The 23,776-nt window shown below is 39.4% G+C and overlaps 1 protein-coding gene across 1 annotated transcript in view; it reads left to right on the top strand.

Annotated features, from left to right (window-relative positions):
- CNTNAP5 (contactin associated protein family member 5) overlaps nt 1-23,776 on the top strand; it is an 860,931-nt gene that overhangs the window by 521,702 nt on the left and 315,453 nt on the right. The window lies entirely within an intron of this gene.

Raw genomic sequence — 23,776 nt, 5'->3', positions numbered from 1 at the left:
CACCCTGCTTTGTCTTATGACATTAAGCAACGCTTTTATTATCATTAATGTTATTTATGTTAACGACCTACTGAGACTATAAACCTATTCAGGTGAGAAAACATGTCTGTCTTACACTTGTACCAGTCACATTCATGGCTTTGGTGGCATATAGGCTATTATGGAAATGGTGAGACAGAAGATTAAGCAGAAAAAGATAACTCAGTGTGCTCTTAGTGGGAATTCCATAAGAGCAGGATGATATCTGAATCTTCCCAGGGTCTCCAGCCTCTCCTCTAATCCCTGACACATAGTAGATATCCACTCTTTGATGTATACAAAAAAAAAAAATGAATTTATGAGGCATGTGCGCATAACAATGTCAAGTTACTGTAGCAAGAGCATTGTTACTTTCTTGAGAAAGTTCTCAAAATAATTGACCTTGGAGCAGAGATTTGAGGGATGAGAAAGAAGAAGAGCACAGACAATGGCCTTGCAGGAAGAGGGAGCTCCATGAACAAAGGCAAATGACATGAAGTGTCAAGCAACAAAGTGGGGGCTATGAGACACCTGGCATAGCTAGAATTGAAGATGAAATGGAGAGTGGGGGCGGGAAGGAGATGCAGGAAATGCAACAGGGTAGAAAAGGCAGGTGATGAATTGAGAAGGAACTTACTTCTCTGCTGGCCAACTAACAGCCAGCCACAGTTTGTTGGTTTCATTTTAGTGCTGAGGATCGGGTTGCTAATATTTGTTGTTTGCTTTGTTCATCAGTTTCTTTTTTTTAAATGTAATGGTGACAGTGCTTTGGAGCATATACTGAAGATGGAAGATGTGGGTGCTAGGGACAGATACTGGATGCAATTTGCAATTTTGTGGGCAGCAAATAATGAGAATCAGCACAAGCCAGAAAGCAGGAACCTGATATGCAAGGCATATCTAAAATTGGATCAAGTAGACTTAAAGAAAAATTGAACACAGTAGATAGAAGGATGACTTTCAGCTTTTTAACTTGGAAGACCTCATGGATGAAGAATGAAGTGACTAAGTCCTGAGGTCTGTCTCAGTGTGACAGCCTAGTGTGAAATACAGGCCCTACAATTTACAAGATATGTGACCTAGGCCAAGAAGCCATGTGAGCTCCATGTGCTTGAACTTCCTCCCCTGTCATATGGGGCTAATAAGAGCAATCATTTCAAAGAAGTGTTATGAGGATTGAGTAAAACAATCTTCTTAAAGTGTTTAGCATGGTGCCTGACAAATACAAATTTCCTGTTTCATGCTAGCTGCTGTTTAAATAGATAGAGGATGTGTAGAAAGAGGAGGAGATTTAGTAGTTGGACTTCAGTCTAGTTTGGGGCACGGTATTTGCCTGGAAAGTTTCCCACTGTGCAGAATTAGCTGGAAAACTCTGGAGTGAGGTCCAAGGGGAATATCAGAATCAGTGGGTGTATAGTTGCTGAAGCCTTTTGAGTAGATGAGTAGGCCAAGGGTAGGACCTTGAAAGTAAAATATTTTAAGAGAGTCAAGAAGAGATACAATCAAGAAGGAGTGATAACCAAAACAAAGAAAGCAAGTACTGGATGAGTGCGGTGGCTCACGCCTGTAATCCCAGCACTTTGGGAGGCCGAGGCAGGTGGATCACGAGGTCAGCAGATCGAGACCATCCTGGCTAACACGGTGAAACCCCGTCTCTACTAAAAATACAAAAAATTAGCCGGGCGTGGTGGCCCTTGTAGTCCCAGCAAGTCGGGAGGCTGAGGCGGGAGAGTGGCGTGAACCCGGGAGGCGGAGCTTGCAGTGAGCCCAGATCGTGCCGCTGCACTCCAGCCTGGGCAACAGAGCGAGACTCCATCTCCAAAAAAAAAGAAAAGAAAAGAAAGTACTAAGGAAAGTGTAAGTAACCTAGGAGTCAGAAGCGGGGTGTTTCAGAAATAGACTATTCACAGAGATGTCTAGATACATAATATACCGCCGAGCCGAATACTTTTTTTTTCTTTTTCTTTCTTTTTTTTTTTTTTTTTTTTTTGTGAGACAGAGTCTTGCTCTGTCACCCACAGGCTAGAGTGCAGTGGTGCAATCTTGGCTCACTGCAACCTCCGCCTCCCAGGTTCAAGTGGTTCTCCTACCTCAGCCTTGCGAGTAGCTAGGATTACAAGCACAGGCCACCACACCAGCTAATTTTTGTATTTTTAGTAGAGATGGGGTTTCACCATGGAGGCAAGGCTGGTCTCGAACTCCGGACCTCAGGTGATCCACTCACTTCGGCCTCCCAAAGTGCTGGGATTACAGGCCGAGTACTCTTTCATCATAGTGATTGGTAATTGTTACACAACTGGATAGATATTTAGGGAGAAGATGGAAAAAAAGCACAATAAGGGGGAAAAATGAAATAAGAAAACCAATAAAATTCAACCTGAGGAAGCTAATTCAAAAAGAAAGAAAGAAAGAAATCAGTAATTTTCGTCAGCAGCCTAAGACTGTGGCAGTATTGGAATGCAGTGGAATTTGCTGATCCAAGAGAATGTGTTCATTCATGACTATCCCAGGTTTTGTCAGGATCAGGTGATTCAAAAGCATTCGCTGCCGTTGAGAGCAGGAAAAAATCTCCAACCTCCTTGAATCTGTTAATGAACAAGGAATGCACTGTGCAATTGAGTGCACAAGACTGCCTCTAAGGGGGAATGCTACTTCTGGGAGGGAGAGATCTGAGCAGGCTGAACTGGATGTGAGAAAGTCTTCTTAAAAGGAAACAGCTGGGGTCTACTTGAGGGTGGCAGGGTGGATGGAGTGAGAGAAGCAGAAAAGATAACTATTGGTTACTGGGCATAATACCTGAGTGATGAAATAATCTATACAACAAATCCCCATGACACGTGTTCACCTATGGAACAAACCTGCATGTGTACCCCCAAACCGAAAATAAAATTTAAAAAGAAAGAAAGAAAGTCTTAAGAGATCGGACCTGTGCATAAAGGCTGGATTGGGGAGTCAGATAGGTGTCAGGAGGGTGCTTTTCAAGGGTGGGCATCAAAATAAGGACCAAAGATAAGGATGAGCACAGGGGATGTTTGGGGTTCACCCAGTGCTCTAGCCTAGGGGGAAAGGAATGAACATTTGTTGAGCCCTATGAAAGTGCCATATGCCGTTCTCAGTGCTGAACACATGTCATCTCACATTCTTAGCTCTAACCCTGTTAGACTCCGGCGGCTCTTCAAACAACTAGATTTTCAGATTTGCACATCTCTTGGCCACAAAGACTTCTTATCACTGTCTTTTCCTGAGGGACCTCTGTCAACTGATGCAAGAAATCTGAGCGAGTCTTTTGCAGCTATTGCTTCTTTTTGCTCCTTTATCAGCCTCTTACATAGCACTTCTTCCACCATATAAAAATTGTCTGCTTCTTGTTTTTCTTTGCAAACTGCCAGTGTTCTATGCATTTCTCCTTGCATATTTGGCACCTATTTACACATAGTAGAACATCACTGAACGTAAACATTCTTTTTTTTTTAATTTTTTAATTTTTATTTTTATACTTTAAGTTCTAGGGTACATGTGCATAATGTGCAGGTTTGTTACATATGTATACTTGTGCCATGTTGGTGTGCTGCACCCATCAACTCATCAGCACCCATCAACTCGTCATGTACATCATGTATAACTCCCAATGCAATCCCTCCCCTCTCCCCCCTCCCCATGATAGGCCTCCCAATTGATAGTGTGTGATGTTCCTTATGGCCAAAATGCTCACAGCCACAGAACCGGTGGAGTTTGAGCTTAGTTCTAGATGGCTTGAAAACACTTTCTCTTCACATTACATCTGAAGTACAAAGAAGAGCGCTCTTAAATATTTTATGGAACACACAGGTTTTAAAAGCAAAACTAATCCAAAGACTTCTTATCAGAGAAAGGAAGGAATGGAGGGTGTATATTCACCTTGGATTGATTTTCTTCCTTTTGAATACATTTCAGTGATTTGAGAGTTTCCCACAGTCATATCCTACATGTTAATTGGTTCGATTTGTTCTTTCCTTCCTCTTTCTCTATGTCTTTCTCTCCATTTTCCCCCACCCCCTTGTTAATTGAGGTTACAGTAAAGCCAACTTCAAATATTTACACTGGGTTAATAAAGAGCAAGAAATGTAATCACAAGTTTTAGCTTTGTTCCAAACCCCTACAAGCAACAAAAGATTCCAAAATATAAGAGAAGATAATTAACTGAATATAATTTAATTGCTGATGTTGCTTCCTTTGGAGAATCGTTGATATTTACTTTGAATACTGAGCAAGAAAAACGAGCACTTATTTCTAATGTATTTCAATCAACAGAAGATTAATTGCCAGAGAAATACAAAGCTCTAGTATGTCCCATGAGTAAGAAGTGATCTGGAATATACATACATAATAAACTCAATATATGAAGACACAGTTTTCATTTGTGCCTCCTCTTTGAATCCAGACAGATCGAGGTTATCAATAGTTCTCCAGTATCAGATAAGTTATTTAACTTCTTTCAGCCTTGGTTGTTTTTGGTCTCTAAAATAACAGTAACTCCTTTACACAATTGTTATGTGGATTAGAGGCAAGAAACAGACAACATCTCTAGCGCAATATTCGAAATTGGGCATTTCCAGGTTAAATGGTATCTATTACATGTTATAAAGTAATTTCGGTAAAAGTTTAGAAATACATTTTCATATAAGAGGCATCCTTTCTATGCTACTAGGTCATATGGCCATTTTCTACTATAGATTCCTACTATACACTTTTTCTACTATAGACTACCAAATAGGGGTTAGGTTTTGGCATAGGTGTTGCCATCAGTAGAAAAACCAAGAGGCAAACCATCACCAATGGAATCCCAGTGATGGGTTGTAGGAGGAAGTGGGGGACTCCTGCATGAGTCAGATCCTCTCTGCCACAAATGACCTTAGGCAAGTCACTTACTTTCTGTGATCCATGATTCCTCATGAATACCGTGTGGATTATACATGGTCACTAAGGAAAATTGTTTTGATTTGTTCTAGCAGCATGACTCAGAATGAGAATGTGCTATAATCTCACTCAATAGTTTCTATTTCTTTTCTTAACCATTTTATAATATTCTAGCCCAAAATAACAATTACATAAACCAGATAGTCCACATCTTGTCTATAGAAAACACTAAGTGTTCATTTACACGGTTACCTCAAATAGGTTTTAAAAATAAAACAGGTTAAAACGTGAGGAATGTTTTGCAAGCATCACAGCTCTTTCAGCTTCCCCTTGAAGCATTTGGTGTCGTTTAATTAGTTGGGTTTTCATTTGGAATGAGTCAACTCAAAGAGTAATGAAAGTAGTGAGCAATAATAAAATGAAGACATAATGTGATCGTTCAGTATAATTTATCAGTATTTTTTAAAACTATGACTGACTTGACTAAGTTGTCATGAAATGAAGGAATTTCCAGTGTGTTCATTCTGATTCTTGCAAATATATTTTGACTATGTAATTCAGAGACAAAATTCAGAATACATTTCTCCATTCTTTACAATTCTATAACACAGTAACACTGTGACCTATGTATAGCAGGTTATTTCAGCAGTGTGAGCCTTATTTCTGCCATATTCAAGGGAAAATAATAGAATCTGCCCCTTAGTGCTATTGGGATAAATTCATGAATCAATGGGCGTGAAATCTCTCTGACAAGTATGATCATAACCCTTTCTTATAGATTTCTTCTCATGTATTTACATCATTTTGTTCTCACTGCAACCTTGGTGAGGGATAAGGCAAGTACTCTTTAATGTACAGAGGAAAGTCATGAGACATACAGCAGTTTAATATGGAGAGCCCAAGGACAGTCAGGTACAAGAACCCAGCAGGACAAAAGCCTGAATATTGTGACTCTTTCCAAGATTTTTCAACTATATCATGCTCTAGACAAGGTGAGTTGTTAGGGAAATTCCAGGGTTCTTTTAAAATATAGTTTCTGTTGTTTCCTAAAAGTGACTTTGATTATATCATTGTCCAACTTCAAATTGTTTAGTGGCTCTCTATAATCTTATTGAAGAAAACCCTTTACTATTTGATCTCAGTAAGTGAGGCCCTTCATTATTTGGAACCCTCTTGGGTCACAAACCATTTTCAGCCATGGCCCCGCATATCTCCACTTTATAGCAGTTGTGATCCACTGTTCATTCCCTGAGCATGTTCAGTTTTTCTTATCTTTCCAGTATTTTGACCTCGAAGTTATTTCTCCTGGAATGTTCTTCGGGACTTGTCTATTCTCTATTCTACTCAATGCTCTGCTCTGGTATCACCTCCACATGTATAGGTGGTTGCTATAATTGACTTTTGATCTTTCTCTGGCATTAGGTTGATATCCTTGAGGCCATGCACTTTTGTTTCTTGGGGGTTTTTTTGTATGTGTTCCCAACTCCTATACCAGCTCTGGAATATTGCTCATGCAAAATAAGTATTGAGAGAATGGAGTTCTAATTTTCAAATGGTTGGCACTACCTTGAAATATACTAATATCCCTTCCTTCCTTATTGAGGGAAAGTGAAAGATAGCAAATCAGGTAACAGGCCACAACCTCTGGTAGACTTTCCCTTTAGCCATCATGTAGGAAAACTTCCCGTTTTTAATTTGATGGAAGAATTGAGCATCCTGCTTTTTATTTAAAGAGTATTTCTTGGCCGGGCGCGGTGGCTCACGCCTGTAATCCCAGCACTTTGGGAGGCCGAGGCGGGCGGATCACAAGGTCAGGAGATCGAGACCACGGTGAAACCCCGTCTCTACTAAAAATACAAAAAATGAGCAGGGCGCAGTGGCGGGCGCCTGTAGTCCCAGCTACTCGGGAGGCTGGGGCAGGAGAATGGCGTGAACCCAGGAGGCGGAGCTTGCAGTGAGCCAGGATCGCGCCACTGCACTCCAGCTTGGGCGACAGAGCAAGACTCCGTCTCAAAAAAAAAAAAAAAAAAGAGTATTTCTTAAAGAGCCTCACACTACGTCCCCATTTGCTCTCAAACTAGCTTGTAAATGATCCTTCAGTTGGCATAGCTGTAGTTCCAAATTTTAAGGTATTAGCATAAATAGGACTTTTGGATGGCTATATATATATTGCAGAAAATATAAAAAGGAATAAAATTGTCCATTGTCATAGCAGGACATGCAACTGAGTTTATTAGTCTGTTAACGGAGGAGTTGTCAAAGTCACTTCTCAGTGGCACAGATTTCCTGCTGGCAGCTAATGTGATGATGAAGACTCTGGCAATCATTCCTTTGTTCCTGTCTCCTTGATTTTGCTGTCATGATGGCTGGAAGAGGGAGCTAGTATTTCTGTCTGCTAACATTTTATTTCATGACTGCATGTTGACTAAATGGGCATTCAATGGAATAACTGTTACATAACATATGCAGACTAGGGATGCCTGTAGCTCACAGGCCATGAGAGGAGGAGCTGTGCTCTCTGGCTTCTACTTTAACAGTCTTCCATCTAATGATGTCACTGGGGGAATAGTCAAAACATACAGAAAATAAATCCGTTCTGTATTTGGTTTTGTGTTTAATGGCGATGCAGTATGAAAAAATGAATTGCTTTTGAAGATTAGGCTGCCTTGGGTTAAATTCCAGGCTGTAATAATTACTAATTGAGTGACCTGTGGGAAATTATTCACCTTCTGAGAAAGTTAGTTCTCTTATCTCTAAATATAGGGATAGTGATATCTGTGTCTTAGAACTTTTTGATAAATAAGAGATTACGCTTAGAGTGGTGGATGTAGTGCCTATATAGGAAGTGCCTGGTTAAGTTTGCTTATTTTACTTCATCAGTCCTCTACAATTCTACATTTGCTGGCCATCTGTGCATAGCTTTTGGACTAGTAACAAATTCCGATTTCTATGTTTGGAAGGGACTTTTGAGTACAAGTGTGTTTTCTTGCATACTTCAAATCGATGCTCTAGAAATGGACTGATAAATGCCTCCTGTTATCACTGTAGTTCTCCAGTAGCTATAAGATTTATTTCTTTTAGAAAGTAGAATGTACCTTCTAACTTTCCTTAGTTAGTTTTATTTTGGCTCTCAATGATCCTCCTATGGACTTGCCATGTTTTCCGCAATACCATCATCACATCTCAGTCGCTTGACGTGAAGTATAATGGTGGGCTCCATAGTTCCTGAAATCACTGGATTCAGAACACACTTAGGAATAATCAGAGTGAGAAATTGCCTTTACTTATTTTAATTAGCATGTAGTATACTTATCATTACGTTATAATACATCCCTAAACCAGTGAAAGTAGCTGATTCCAAAGTTTATTTTGGCTACTGTTATGACATAATTTCATTGAGATATTTATTTGTATTCAACACCAGTTCTTGTATGTCTCTCCTATTTTGGGGTCACCCATTCATGCAACACACATTTGTATCAGGCATGTATAAATATCTATTCAGGGTTCAACAGTCAATCAAATATAGCAGGTGACACTTTGGCAATTGAAGGTCTGATTCCTGTTCTCAAGGACTTTAAAATTAGCAGGAATGTGGGCAGCAGGTAGATGTGTTATACACTAAGAAAATAATGCAAGATTATATATGGTCGGAAGCTAAATTGAATATAGGAACTGCCCAAAACATAGACACCAAACAAGGAGAAGGAGATGAGCCATGAAGGGAAGGGATACTGGATAATGCTGGACTTGAGCCAAACCCTGTGGCATACATGGGATCTGCACAGACAAAGAATGTGATGGAGGGTCAAGAGTCAAGACTGATATTAACTTGGTTGGAGTTGGAGTCAGTGGGATATGGACTTGAATAGTTTGGGGGTTCTTATTAATGGAGAGAAATAATGATGATAGACAAAACTGGTATCAGAACCAGTGGGAAAATATATGACAACATTGGTCATACTGTTATCTTGAATTGACTAAGATGCTGAACATGGCCAGGCGTGGTGGCTCATGCCTGTAATCCCAGCACTTTGGGAGGCCGAGGCGGATGGATCACCTGAGGTCAGGAATTCGAGACCAGCCTGGCCAACATGGTGAAACCCTGTCCCTACTAAAAATACCAAAAAAAAATTAGCGGGACATGGTGGCAGGAGCCTGTAATCCCAGCTACTCGGGAGGCTGAAGCAGGAGAATCACTTGAACCTGGGAGGCAGAGGTTGCAGTGAGCTGAGATCGCACCACTGCACTCCAGCCTGGGGGCAAGAGTGAGATTTTATCTCAAAAAGAAAAAAAAAAAAAAAGATGCTGAACATGTGAAAAAAACTTCCCTTGCCTTCTACATCACAACAAAATTTGGGGGTTCATAATCTTACAACTCAAAAAGGGTTTTCCCACAGTCTTGGTACTGTACACCCATTAGAAACCATAGGGTAAAACTAACCAGGGAATTTTCTCCCCAGAAGGAGACAGCATTCCTACTTCAGAAGGCCAAGGTGGGTGGATCACTCGAGCTTGGGAGTTCAAGACCAGCTTAGGCAATAGGGCAAAACCTTATCTCTACCAAAAAATAAGAATAAAAAAAGTAACCAAGCACGGAGGTGCATGCCTGTAGTCCCAGCTACTTCTGGGGGTTGAGGTGGGAGGATCACTTGAACCCAGGATGTTGAGGCTGCAGTGAGCCGAGATCACACCACTGCACTCCAGCCTGTATAACAGAGTGAGACCCTGTCTCAAAAATAAATAAATAAATAAATAAATAAATAAATAAATAAGACAACAGCATCTTTGATGTGGACAACTTTTTCCCAGGATCACAGATCAAGACTTCTCTACTATCGTAACACGCTTACTTTTCAAATTTTTTTCTTTGCTCATGCCTCTATGAAAGATAGAAGTGGCAAGGGGTCTGTGGTGTGCACTCATGGGGTATATTTTATTTGTGAAGGGTTTTTCAGCTCGCTTTAGACATAGATAACCTTATACCTTGATAGATGGGAGATGAAGGGCCAGTGTAGGTGAAAAACATTAATGGCACATATGTTGCCTCAGAATCAGTCAGAAACAGACATTGTTTCCCACCTCTTAACATACATAATGGATTAAAAATAACACTGCCAGGAGGTCTTTTGTTAGGTCTTTTTTACCATGATTTGGAGTAAATGAGGCAATGATTAGAAATTCATCCTTCATGATAGGCTCTATAGCAGATTCTATTGTAGAGGATATGGTTACACAAAATATTTTATATTCTCCCATAAAAGTTATGCTAAATAATAGAATTGCTCTAGATTACTTACTTACTGGCTAAACAGAAAAGTATCTGTGCAGCTGCTGGATTCTTGTTGTCCATGAAGAAATATATCACATCGGGTATTATAGAGATTCAGTTGTAGGGGATTAACACAGAGACTGCTTATTTAAAATGAGTAGACTCTTAATCTAGCTCATTCTTTGATCTATTTTATTTTAGTTGGTTTGGTTTCTGGGGACTCTCCAAACTCATGGTATTATCCCCCTGATAGTCATAATAGTTGCCCCCTGGGGCACTGTATTTTTTCAAAAGTTTTAAATGTTCGCATGCAGCCTTCTCTAGAATGTGAAATGGTCTGTCTTCAACTGGGATGACAAGAGCTGAAAGAAATGAGTGATCACAAGGGTACCATAACCTGTGAACAACATGCTGAGACCAGAAACCCAAAATGATGATAACTGAGAGTGGTGCTAAGGCCCTAAGTTTTGGTCACACTCTCACCTAAGTGAGAAACTGACCAAAAGGAGGGAGTTTTTAAGCAAAATAATGGGAAGCAATTGTTTTGGGCTGAGTTCATGCACTAGGCCCCAACAGACCAGAGCAAACCAAAGTGTAGTCACTTGTGCTAAATGTGACATAATCAAACTAAGACTTTAAGGAAATTCATAGATCCTAGAACAGGCCAGGTTTGGTTCTTTGTTTGTTTGTTTGTTCCATCATAAGGAGGTACCCTCTACTCTAAGCTTTACAAAAAATAACCTGAAATCCTTGTTCCCACCTTACAAAACTCACTATTCTGCTATTTCCCAGTGATTTTCAAGACCAAATAAGTACGTTGACAATGGTGACAGTGATATCAATGACTAAAGTTCTGGTCAATCTCTCAAAATTGAGAGGATAACCAAAAGCAGGGAATTGTTAAATCACGTTTAGCCTAAAGCTGCCTCCTTACATATTTTAAGTTCAGCCTAAAGGCTTCTCTATACGTCATGAACTAAAACCTAAACAGAGTTGTGAATAGACTGTAGCCAATCACTGAGTTCTGGCCAAAGGTGGCCAACTGTTCAGACCATGTTCAAATAAGGCAGATGCCAAGCTGTAAGCAATTTGGTTGTTTCTGTACCTCACTTCCACTGTCTGTCCACATATCTTCTTCTACCACGTGGCTGTGCTGGTGTCTCTGAGACAACTCTGACTCAGGAGGCTGCATAATTCACGAATCGTTCTTTGCTTAATTAAACACTTAAAAATGTAATTCGGCTACAGTTTTTCTTTTAACAAGTGCTTGGCCCCCCTCCTCCTTACAGCCTCCACAATGCGTGACAGTTACGTTTGGTCATGATGCCCAGAAGGGTGCAGTCTCCATCTCTCTCTCTCAGCTATGCATTCCCATCTCTCAATATCTGTTTATATAGACCTATGCATGTGTGTATCTGTTAGCCTTAACAAGGTGAGAGGACGAAACCTATGCATATGGAGTGATTTGCATGACAGTACTTGATTCTTTGCTGAATGATAAAATAGATGTAAAGGAGGAGTTCAGAACAATATGGGATGTCCTAAGTTTGGGGAATCTTTATACAGGGAGTGAGGAGAAGCCAGGCCTTACAGGATGCAGGTATTTGCATAATGTGTGGAGCAGAGGGGGAACAGGAGTCGTTGGAAGCAGAGGAATGCCTGGCTCCTCAAAGGCTGTCACTGAAGGATTATGGAATGTGAGGGATATGATAGGGAGAAGCACAGATCGTGGGCTTAGGGCCAATGAGGAGACCAGGGGAATAGGTGGATCACAGTGAAGTATCTGCCGGGGAGGCGGTAGGCAACCAGGCTGGGAGTCACTAACCCTTTGGAGAGGCAATGTCCTGTTTTATGCTTTCAAATTCTTCAAAATTCTTCTCTGAACATGAGTCTTCTTATTTCTCTGTATTAGCAAAGATCATTTCAGGTTTCTTAATTTTAAATTAAAATCATGCCAAGGTGGCAATAAAAGTGAAACAGGGAAAAAAGTAAAAGTTGAAATAATGCCTTTGTAATAGTCTCTAGTCTCCTCATTTTTCCTTCTTTAAAACGTCCAATCCTCTAATTAGAAGATAAAGAATAAAAGTGAGTGCATAGATTCCCTTATGTGATTCTTCTACTAAGAAATCAAAGCTCTTTCATTTTCAATTTTCTAGCACGACAACATAAAACAATCTCATTAAGGACTTTGTCGAATATTGGTAAAGGTTAGACAGAGTTCAGGCGGCAGGGACTGAGAAAAAGCGTTTGAGAGTTTGAGCAAAAATTGGATAACTTTAGATTTAAGTTTTCAGGAAGCTGAAATGGAACATAAAGAGAAAGCACACGGGTAATGATCAGTCAAGGGACCCTCCCTTAAACCCAAAGACATGGCCAGCACAGAGATGAATCGATGTCCTGAAATGCAAACTTAATAGGAAGAAATGCGAGGTGAGCCCCACTGAGATCCCAGCCTGCTGAGGAAAGAAATCCTGTTGTACATGCTTGACGCATGCCCCGGAAGAGAAAGACTGCTCGCATTACACCACCCTCCAAAGGCGGCCGCCATATTGCAGTGTCGATGGTACCTCAGGGAACCTATTCTCAAGTCAAAGACCGAGGAACATGCTTAAGCTGGTCCTGTTTTGCAAACATGGAGGCAGGGGCTTAGAGTAGGAGTTTAAATTACTTATTAAAACAGATGGTGAAATGTCTCTCTACTTTAAATCTGCGTTAAAATGAATCTTGAAAGACTGAAATCCAAGTGATCTGGAAAGACTACAAATTGAAGTTACTGTGTAAATCTGGTGAACTTTTCAGTGTAAAGCGGTTACATGCCATTTAGCAGGAGCTTGATTTATTTGGATCAGAAGGCCTCGGTGGCTGTGTCTCATGTCTGTCATTTTGCAGGCATGTGGTTAGGAATCGGATGGCACAGGGAGGCAAAAAGCAGCCTCATCGGACGGTATTCAAGTGGCAGTGGTTGTTGCTCACCTGGCTTTACTCAGTCCAGAAACCAGCATTTGACTCAAAGAGGCAGCTGATTTCCCCTGTCAATTGTCTGTTTGTAATAGTTTCTGAAAGGAGATGGAACTCAAGATTTCTGATAAGGACAAAAAAAATAAAAAATAAAAAAGCAAACTCAGAGCCTGGAAGTCAAAAGGCAGGATACAGATCCCTGGACACTAAACAAACTCTAAATCAAGAGTCCAGGGCTCCTGCTTACCTGGGCTAGCACCTGGGACACATCCCTGCAAAAGGGGCTGCCAGCTGGTCTGGATGACCTTAGAAATGATCCAGTTCTGATGCCCTGCTCAGGCTCTCTGCACTGAGCTGGGACAGAACAAGTTTCAAAGGGCTGAAAATTTTTACAATTTGTGGAGTTTTTTTTTTTTTTTCCTAAATAATTTTTAGAACGAGAAAAGAAGTCACTACAAATTACTGACATTTTAGGAAAAAGACAAGTACCACAGACATTGGCAGATTTTAGAACAACATAATATTTTGATTAACTTCTTGACACAATTTTATAATACTTTTATTTCCTTCTAACTTTTGGCTAGTGTTTGATTGCTTCCTTATATGATGATTTTCTTTAAAACACTGCAGAAAATAAATAAGTAATTCAGTTTTTCCTCTTGTATGGTTGATAAAATCATATCTTAAAAAATGATGTTCATAGTTTCAAAAAGGCTTCTTTTTTTTTTTTTCCAGCTTCACACCTCATTATTGGTGATGCCACATAAACTTTTATGACTGTGATTAAAATTGGGGATATCCCTGTGAAGTTTCATAGATTAGATAGTAAGATTTATTAGAATTTCCGCAGACCAGCTTCTTTTTCTCTACATTTCACACCTTGCTTCCCTGCACGACCTGCACTCTTCCGTTGCTGGCGCTGCAGGAGACATCTCTATGGAGATACGACCTCTGGCCCTGAACCATTGTTCTCTGATGCTGGATGACTTTCCATAGAAAGGAGCAAGAATACTCAGGGGAGCAACTCCTCAAATGCAATGGCTAACGATCCACATACATAGCTGGGAACAACACGATTATATGCTACCGATCTAAACTAAATATGTATCCATGGCGTAATTTCCCCTCACTGGATCATAAAAATTTCTGTGGCCTCTCCAATGCCACCTCGCTTGAGAAGTGAAACACTGGGAAGGGCAGGGGAAAGAGACAGTAGTATTAACCAATTGCAGTTCAATATTTTGTTTTTACTGATTGCCATTAAAATAACTTTTGCGAAGTTTAATAGCTTTATAATGTGTCAACACAATTTGACTGGACTGTATTCCAAAGAATTTCCTTTCCTGTGTATTTCGAGTTAGGGGAAAACCACAGGAAAGATACTTTTGGGAGGTTTGGAAGGGGGAAGGAAGGCTGCAGTCTTTATGTGTCTCACATCCACTGTTGCTGGCTTTTTGACTCATCTCACTGGTGAGGCAGTGACTGGGCCTGGAACTGCTCCACCTTCCTCTGGATCCTGCTTCAGCATCACTAGCTCCTCGGTCAGGTGCATGTGTTTAGCTCTGTGACAAAGCGCCCCACCTTTTGCAGAGTACTCACATCACCAAAGTCAATGACAACAAGAAATTCCGTGGGTTGCAGTCTGTCTTCCTGGCTCCAGCATGTCCTCGGGGTTTTGAGTTTAACCTAGCTCCCGCACCTCACATCCACCTTCTCCTCTCCACTGTGGTCTTCAAGCTCCAGCATCTGAGGAGAGGACAACAGCTTTCCAGAGATCACTTCACCTGCTCCCACAATAGCATCAGCTCAAATCCGGTCAAATCCTTATAACAAATACAGATATATCTCCAAACAGCCTACTTCTCTGATAGCCTACACACACCCGCCCTTACTGACACACACAGTTTATAAAATGCATAATGTTGTGAACACATTGCTAGAGATTTGCTAGAAGATCTTGAAGCTGCAGCTTCTAGAGCTTTAAAATAAATTCATCTCTAGCCCAGAGCTTTCTGCCTCAGTGTTCTTGCTGGTGGTCATGCTGTTTCGTGACAATTAGTATTTTCTCATCGCGGTGATGATGAGAAGGAACTTAACTATAAGCATGATCTAGTAGGAAAAATGACAACGTGATTTGTATTTAATCTGGAAATGGGTATCACATATTGCATTAACATAAAATGTCCTGGGTAACAAAAGTAAATATCCTCTAAGTGTAGCTCATGTCATTTTTGTTCATCTTTTTCTCAAACCTCATGTGAACCGCACACACTAAAAGACACAGATTTTTCATCATAAAATATCCTTCTCACAGCTTAAAAAGTAGACATTCACCAATTCACACAGAAATGCCATTCTTTAATGGTATGCAAATGCAAAAATGTTTATTATATTACCAGCAGGGCCCCTGCACAACGAATTCTGGACTTGTTAAAATAATGACAGTGAAATATAGACAAATAAATACTGTGTAATTATTTCCAAGGATGCCTTCAAAGAACTTTCACCAGGATAGCCCTTATTACTCTGTCTAGTTGAAACCAGTTTTGAAAACTTATGACCACAATATAACTGTTTTATGAGTTTTTTGTTTTCGGCATTTAGAGGCGAGAGCATGGAGTGTAGAGTCAAGAACCAACATCAGATTTACAGATAGAGCCTTTACCAGTGGGGTGGTTTTGGGGAAAGCTCTCACATTGTATGAGCTCATTTGCATTATCCATAAATAGGAAAACTTGTTAGCAGGCTCTTTCCCCAGAAGGCTCCAGGAACTGTGCTAACGTTTAGGGAGCAAGCATGTAGGCTAAGGTGGTAAATAACCCTAACGTCTCAGTGGCTTAGCAAAGGAAACATTTGTTTTTCTCACTCACACTGCAGGATGGCTGGTACACGAAACTGTACAGGGGCTCAATCATCTTCTGTCTTATCACCCCATTTTCTTTCAGGTCTTTGGGAAGCTCTTTTCAAATGATAGAGAGAGAAGAAAATGAGAATCACGTGGGGAGTTCTAAGAGTTATGCCTGAAAGGGGGGCACATGACCCACCCAATTTTTACTTGAGCAACACTAAACTACCCTTAGTTCAGAAGCTTGCATACTACCCTGGCAAAACAGGGATGGGAGTGGAGAGAGGAATTCTGTTGAGGCGCATCAAGGTCTATCAGGGAGCATGGATGGGTCCAGGAACAGAGATCAACTTGTAAATAGTTCTCTTTGGAATTTGAATGAGCCTAGGAGACAGGATCTGTTCAAGCATGGTTACATTCTTGGTCTTACAGGCGGGGGAAGAAAAAACAATTGTTCTTTATTGTCGGTCCAGATATTAGGCAGATAAAAGAACTTCAGAGAACAACTTCATTCTGGCTTAGGGACAGTGGGTCAGATATATATATATATATACCCAAATATATATATATTTGGGTTCAGCGTGTGGGAGAGCAGTACTTGGGGTATTGGTTTCTGAGCCCCAACCCTACAAATCTTCTGAAGCAGATCTTTTAGCACCCTTTAAAGAAAACAGAACCTTGGAGCAGTAGTGAGGCCAGGTTTATAAAACTCATAAATAGCAAAGCCAGGATTTTAATTAAAACCTCCTTGGCTAAAAAACTTCTCTCTTTTTTACTGCACACCACAAACTCAGCTCTCAAGAGCAGTATCACTTGGTCGTGAGGTCAAGGCTTACACCTACGAAACAAGGTGTGAACCTCCACAAACGGGATATGAATCTGCTTCTGAAATATGGCCCTGACCAGGAGCTAGAAAGAAAGAGGACTGGAGAAAGTGGGTCTGGAAGAAGCCTCAGGCAACTTCCCATGGCAGGACTTCTCATACATACTATTTAATGCCTGGAGAAAAGAGGCGGGACTTCCTCTCTTAGACTCCCTGCTCACTAGATGGAGATTTCAACACCAAAGCCAAGGATCAATGAATGAGCTGTGCTATCTTATCTTTAGAGATTATTTTCTAGTTGTATGACTCAACCAGCAATTTGTATTGATGATTTCATCTGTTCAAGCCTCCGAGTCTTCTGAGTTATTGAGGTTTTGTTCCATGTACTATGACAACAATGGCATGCATCAGGGTCGCTGAGCAGCCCCTGTAAGCATGAAGACAGCTTAGCCACTACCCAGCTGAGCCAGCAGCAGGCACTGGCCTGCCTGCAGGACAAATGATTTTACCTCTCTGAGCTTCAGGTTGGGTTGGTTTTCTGTTTTTGTTTTTAGCTTTTTTTATGTATAAAATGAAGAATAAAATAATATCCTCATCTTCAAATCTTCTTGAAAGTCATTTCTTTTTTAAACGTTCACCTCTTTACCTTTTCAGCTTAGAGATAGGTTAGGTGATGTGATCAAGTCAGAGGCTTCAATGAAATACAAGAACAAATAATGTTATCTACGGGGAGGGTGTGTCGAGAGTTAAGTATCACAACAATCTAAAGGCTTTCTTTGCTATGCATCAAGCTAGAAAGTTGCAATTCGGTGGATAGATCCTTCCAGGGCAACCTCCAACTGTGTTTGGAAAGCTAACTATAGGGAACACTTGAAAGTTTGTAAAGGTTTCCTGGAGACTTTGATACTGAAATAAGTCTCTGAATATCGTATCTGATTTTTTATATTAAATATACCTGGGTAAGATGCATGAACTCCTACCTCTGTGACAGGGAAAATACGCAGAGTATAGCCAGGCCTAGATTTAGATACCAGTTTCCTGCTGAATAGTGAGTGGACTTGGACAAGTCAGGGTCCTGTTCTGAGCCTCCTTTTACTTCCCTGTAAAAATGAGGCTCAACACTGTTGTGTGAGATTCCTGACTTTGTATGTGAGTCAGGCACTATGGGATTAAATGGTAACCATTAACTCAAGTTGTAACTATAGTATCAAATGGTAACTATTGTATCAGATGGTAGCTACTATGATTTTGTCTTTAGTTCCATATGCTATAATTATCTGTTCCATGACCATCTCCCTGTGCTGTATACATTTCTCCCCCTCATATATATACTGTATTGTGTAGCATCCTCAATTTATTCTAAGTCTTTGGATAATTTGAAATGGATTACAATGACAAATGCATTTAAGACTGAAATCTTACCAAAGTATTGAATCAAACTGTAAACAATTTTTTGCCCCAGAAGAAATAAATATTTATGTGTTTCTTTGTTGTCTGATTGTTTTCATATGTTATACCTAGATATATGGAGTCTAAGATAAGGTATAGAGCAGTTGTCTTCAAATTCTAGTGTGCATAAATATGTTCCTGTGCCAAATTTAGGTCTCTTTTTTAAAAGATCTCTTATTGCCCCTCTCTGGCTCAGATCTTTATTCTTCCTCAGGGGGATTATTGCAATAGTCTCCTCGTCTTTTTGGGCCTCTGTATATAGCTAGTTCCACCCTGGCTTCCAGAAAGGTCTCTCAGAAGGCCGCGTCTTTATAAATTATCAGTGAATTCAGAGCTATCAGCCTCCAGAAATTATTTCTGGAAAGATCTCAGGTGGTAAGATGATAAAATCATTAGTTGGAGCAGAATTATTGAATAAGTGAGTTGGGAAACAATCTTAACTTACATAGTAACATGATTACTATTTCCCCTAAAAAAAAAAAAAGTAAGATTACTAGGAAAAACAAAAGAGAGAAATATATATATATATATATATATATATATATATAAACTTAGGGTTCTGGGAAAAGGTGAACTTATCATTTTGACTAGTGGTATGTTGAGACATATTGGAAACTTGAGTTTGAGTTTTCAGCAATGGGTTTAAAAGTGTAAAAATCTCAGGCCTGTCACCATTTAATAAGAGTTAATTTTCAAAAGTTTCCCTTCCCTCTCTTTCTCTCCCTTCCTTTCTCTCTCCCTTTCTTTCTCTTTTCTTTCTTTCTTTCTTTCTTTTCTTTCTTTCTTTCTTTCCTTTCTTTCTTCCTCTTTCTTTCTTTTCTTTCTTTCTCTTCTTTATTTATTTCCTCTTTCTTCTTCCTTTCTTTCTACAATGCTTTTGAAATTTTAACTTGTAAAAGAATTACCTGACAATATTATGAGACACGACTTCCAGATCCCTATCCCCAGAGATTCTGGTTTAATAGGTCAGGACGGGGCCCAAGAATTTGCATGCCTATCTTGAAAGCTCAGAGTATGCCAATTGTCATGGGTCTGAGGAACATACTCAGAGAACCAATACTTTGGAAGGTGTGTGTGCCCACTGAGGAGGTTCAAGCCTGCCCATGTCTTTAACATACCAACGACTTTACTTCCAGGCATCTGATAGGCTAGACTCAATTCAGCTTTGAATTACTGGGAAAGTTTATATTGAGCTTGCTTATGAATTTATACTTTAAATATAAACCTTATTATTTTGTAAATCTCATACACTAATGTATCAGATCATGGAGGGTCAGAAGGACATCAATGTAATAGGAATATTAGCCACAACAACATTCTCAACTTACTTTTAGCGACTGTTGCTACATTTTATCTTTAATAAAATGTGTGGTGGTTTTTAAGAAGAAAATGAAGTACAGATGTGGGCTTGGGTGGTGAAGATGGAGGCAGGCACAGTGCTTTCTTTGCCTCTCTCACAGAGCCAGAGGTCATCTGGCTGGTGTTGTTGCCCTAATCAGACACCACAGGCCAAATCAAGCAGACACCAGGCTCTGGTGCAGCATGTCCTTGGAGCCTGAAACATCTTTTGGGACCTGTCCTACAACATAACATCCCATTCTGTAACTTTTTTTCAGGTTGATTGAGACATATTTTATAGACCACACATTTCACCTATTTAAAGTGTACAGGCTAGTGGTTTTTAGCATATTCACATGGCTATGCAAGCCATCATCACTATCTTAATTGTAGAACATTTCGATGCGCCAAAAAGTAACCCCATCCACATAAGTCATTCCTCATCTCCCCTCCTCCACCTCCAGTCCCTGCAGTCACTGATGTACTTTCTCTCTCTATAGGCTTGCCTAATTTGGACATTTAACACAAACGGAATCATACAATATGTGCTCTCCTGTGACTGGCTTCTTTCATTTAGCATGTTTTCACGATCTATCTGTGTTGTAGCATGGCTCATTCCTTTTCACTGCCTAGTAATATTTCATGGTATGGAAATACCACATTTGTTTATCAGTTCATTGGTTGGTAGGTTTTTGGGTTGTTTGCACTTTTTGACTATTATGAATAATGGACATGTATATGTCAGCTTTTATTTGGGCACATGTTTTCATTTCTCTTAAATATATACCTGCAAGTGAGATTGCTGACTCATCCTCCTGCCTCCTTTTTCAACTTTGTACTTTGACATAATTTACAGTAAACCTTGAACCAAAAATAAAGCACTGTGAGGTTCTGTGTGCCCGAGTTTCCCCAGTGCTAATATCTGGCGTATCTATGGTACAATATTTAAAAGGAAATTGATGTTGGTATAATATATGGAACTTACTCAGATTGTACCATTTTTACGTGCACTCAGTTGTGTGTGTGTTTAGTTCCATGGAATTTTAACCACATGTAGACTTGCGCAATCACCGCCATAATCAAGATGCAGAATAGTTTCATCGTGAGGATTCCTCCTGCTATCCTTGCGGTGGTTTGAATGTGCTTTCCAAAGGTCACATGTTGAAAACTTAATGCTTAATGCAACAGTGTTGGGATGTGAGATCTTTAAGAGCATATTAGGTCATGAGTGCTCTGACTTCGTGAATGGGTTAATGTTGTTATTATGGGAGTGGGTTAGTTACTGCGTTTCTCATCAAAGGATGAGTTTTCCCCTTCCTCTCTCTCTCTCTCTCCCTCTCTCTCTCTCTCTCTCTCTTTCTCTCTGCCGTTCCACTTTCTACCATGGGATGATATAGGAAGAAGGTCCTCACTAGATGCAGTCCCCTGGACCTTGGACTTGCAAGCCTCTAGAACCACAAAAAATAAAACTTTGTTCTTTATAACTTACTAGGTCTCACATACCCTATTATAGTAGACAGCAAATTAAGACAATCATCTTATAGCCATACCTGCACTCTCTTATCTCCATTTCTAATCTGTAGCAACCACTAATCTGGTTCCATCTTTACTAACCTCCTTTTAGGTAATGAAAATGTTACAGAACCTATGTCTATTTTCAGCCTGTACCAGCTATGTGCACACTGGGACACCAAAAGATCTATTTTCTAATTTAATCCCCTGACACATTGTTTGAACTAATTTCAGCACTCCCATTAGTTTTAACATATTTATTTTTCTTTTCTTCACTGAAATAAGGCCAAGGCAAAGTCCCACAAACCTACTGCACAAGAGGTTTGATAAACTTAATTAAATAAATGGCTGCTAAATGCAAAATGCTTCACAAGCATTTACTTAATTACTAGAATTAATTTGATCCTATTGATGTCTGTAGGCTGTGCATGGAGATCTGTAACTAAAGATGCAATCATGTGGTAAATATTATATTGCTGGTGACATAGGAAGCAAAGGAAGAAACAGGACTGATACATTTTTAAGGCCTTAAAAATACATACTGAGCTTCTTGTCTATTTCTATAGTTTTACAATAGGAATATAAATGGCGGTGCAGAAACACTACAGCTCTGACCTTGGTACTTGAAAAGGTGAGGTCTAAATAAAACTATTTTGCTGTCTGAATACTATCATTATCTTTAATGAGAGTGGGCATCGCAAGGACATTTCAAATTGTACCTTAGGCAATAAATTAGCTGCCAGAACTATACTCAGACTATTTTCCTCAAAAATGAAAACACTGATCCATCTGCTCTGTCCAGCTATATTATACATCTGTTCTCATTAATATAAAAAGCAATTCTGAAGAGCCTTAATATGTCTATCATTGTCCTTTTCATTGAAGATCACCTATCTCTGTGTGTACCCCTAATATTAGACCTTCCAATGCAACAATAGGATTACTAGTTACTGTTTTTTCTAATGAAGACAAATCTTGTTACTCATAATGTTTGTTTTGCTTTTCCTTCACACTCTCATCTTCTTCCCAACAGAAAATGTAATGATTTCCCCAAAGATGACCTTCAGTGCTAATTTAGAACTTGTGTAAGAAGTATCAAGTCATTTCATATACAGTGGATGGTAATCTCTTTGTCTTGAGCTCTACGAGGCATTGCAGAGAACAAAGATATGCCATAGAATCTTTAAGTTTAGCTCAATGTAACTTTTACCAAAAGAGGGGACACTCAACTAATATTAATTAAACGTATATCATTTAAATTTAGAAAACATCTCTGTGCTCTAGAAATATATGGTCTAACAAGAGAGATCAAAATGCTGATCTAAGGATTTCCATACATAGAGTTGGGGAAAGAGAGAGGAGGGCTACCTAACTCAGACTGATGATATGGAAAGGCTTTCTGGGGTGAGGAAGCCTGGGACTTAGTCTTGACAAACATACATATTACACTGATATGTCACCATGTTGCACCATTGTTGCACTGTTGCTGTTCCGTGCTGAGAAGGAGCCATCCTGCACTCACATAGTGAACACCTACTCACATTTTAAAACCTACCTTAATGGAGGGAACATTTATGGTGTCTTCCCTACCTCTGCAGAAAAGATGATAACTTTACAATTACAAGCCATTCAAAAAATGCTTGTTTATGTTGGCTTTAATGTGAAACCAACAAAATACGACTTCTTCAAACAAGTCTTGCTTTTATTCTTATTCCTTCTTCCTCTTCCTTTCCATTCTCTATTCATAACCTTTATAAAAATGCTGTTTTTTTTAAATGAGCAAATACAAATAAGTTCATACCCCATTTATTAGAGAAACATTGGCATATTATACATACATTGTCTCTTGTTTTCTCTCCTAACCATATATTTGGAAGCTCAGCTTGCAGTATCACATGTGGGGATGCTTCTTTCCTGTTCAAAGCTGAACTATACTGTGTGAATGCAACATAGTTTATTCAGCTAGTCCTCAATTGATGAACACCGGGGATGATTTCTCTCTTTTTGCAAGCACAAATGGTGTTTTTTAAAAAATATGGAAACATCCTTTTCCCCCCATTTTTTACCAGAAGATCACTAGACATGGTGTTTCTGGGTCAAAGTTTAGATGTATCTGTAATTTTGCTAGATATTACTGAATTTCACGTTTAGGATTTGTATGATTTTTGTATTCCCTCTTAGTCATACATATATACATAAATAAAAGGGCAAATGGACAAAATATATATATATGTATATATGTAAAATTAGCAATGATCCAATAGATTATATATGCTCATGATATGAGTGAACACTCAATAGAAAAATAAATGCAAATAAATCTAAAACACATAAAAATTTGTCTGACCTTGCTTATAGGAAAAAAATAAATGCTAAAGAAAATGCCACTGAGCTCCAATTTTTCACATATCAAATTAGCAATGATCCAAAAGATTGACAATACTCTACTGCTAAGCCTGCTAGGGAAAAGGTCTTTCTCCTACAATATAAACTAATATTCTCATTTTCATTAGCACTTATTTTTCTATAAGTAACGACAGACATCTTTTATGTGTTTTAGATTTATTTGCATTTATTTTTCTGTGAGTGTCCACTCATATCATGAGCATATATTCCTATAGGTTGTTACCTATTTTGTCTTTGTTTTTAACTTGTAAAAATATAT

Source organism: Macaca fascicularis, chromosome 12, assembly GCF_037993035.2.
Source record: "Macaca fascicularis isolate 582-1 chromosome 12, T2T-MFA8v1.1".
In the NCBI taxonomy this organism is placed as follows: domain Eukaryota; kingdom Metazoa; phylum Chordata; class Mammalia; order Primates; family Cercopithecidae; genus Macaca; species Macaca fascicularis.
The sequence above is the reverse complement of the archived record's forward strand: the minus strand, read 5'-3'. Positions and strand labels throughout refer to the sequence as shown.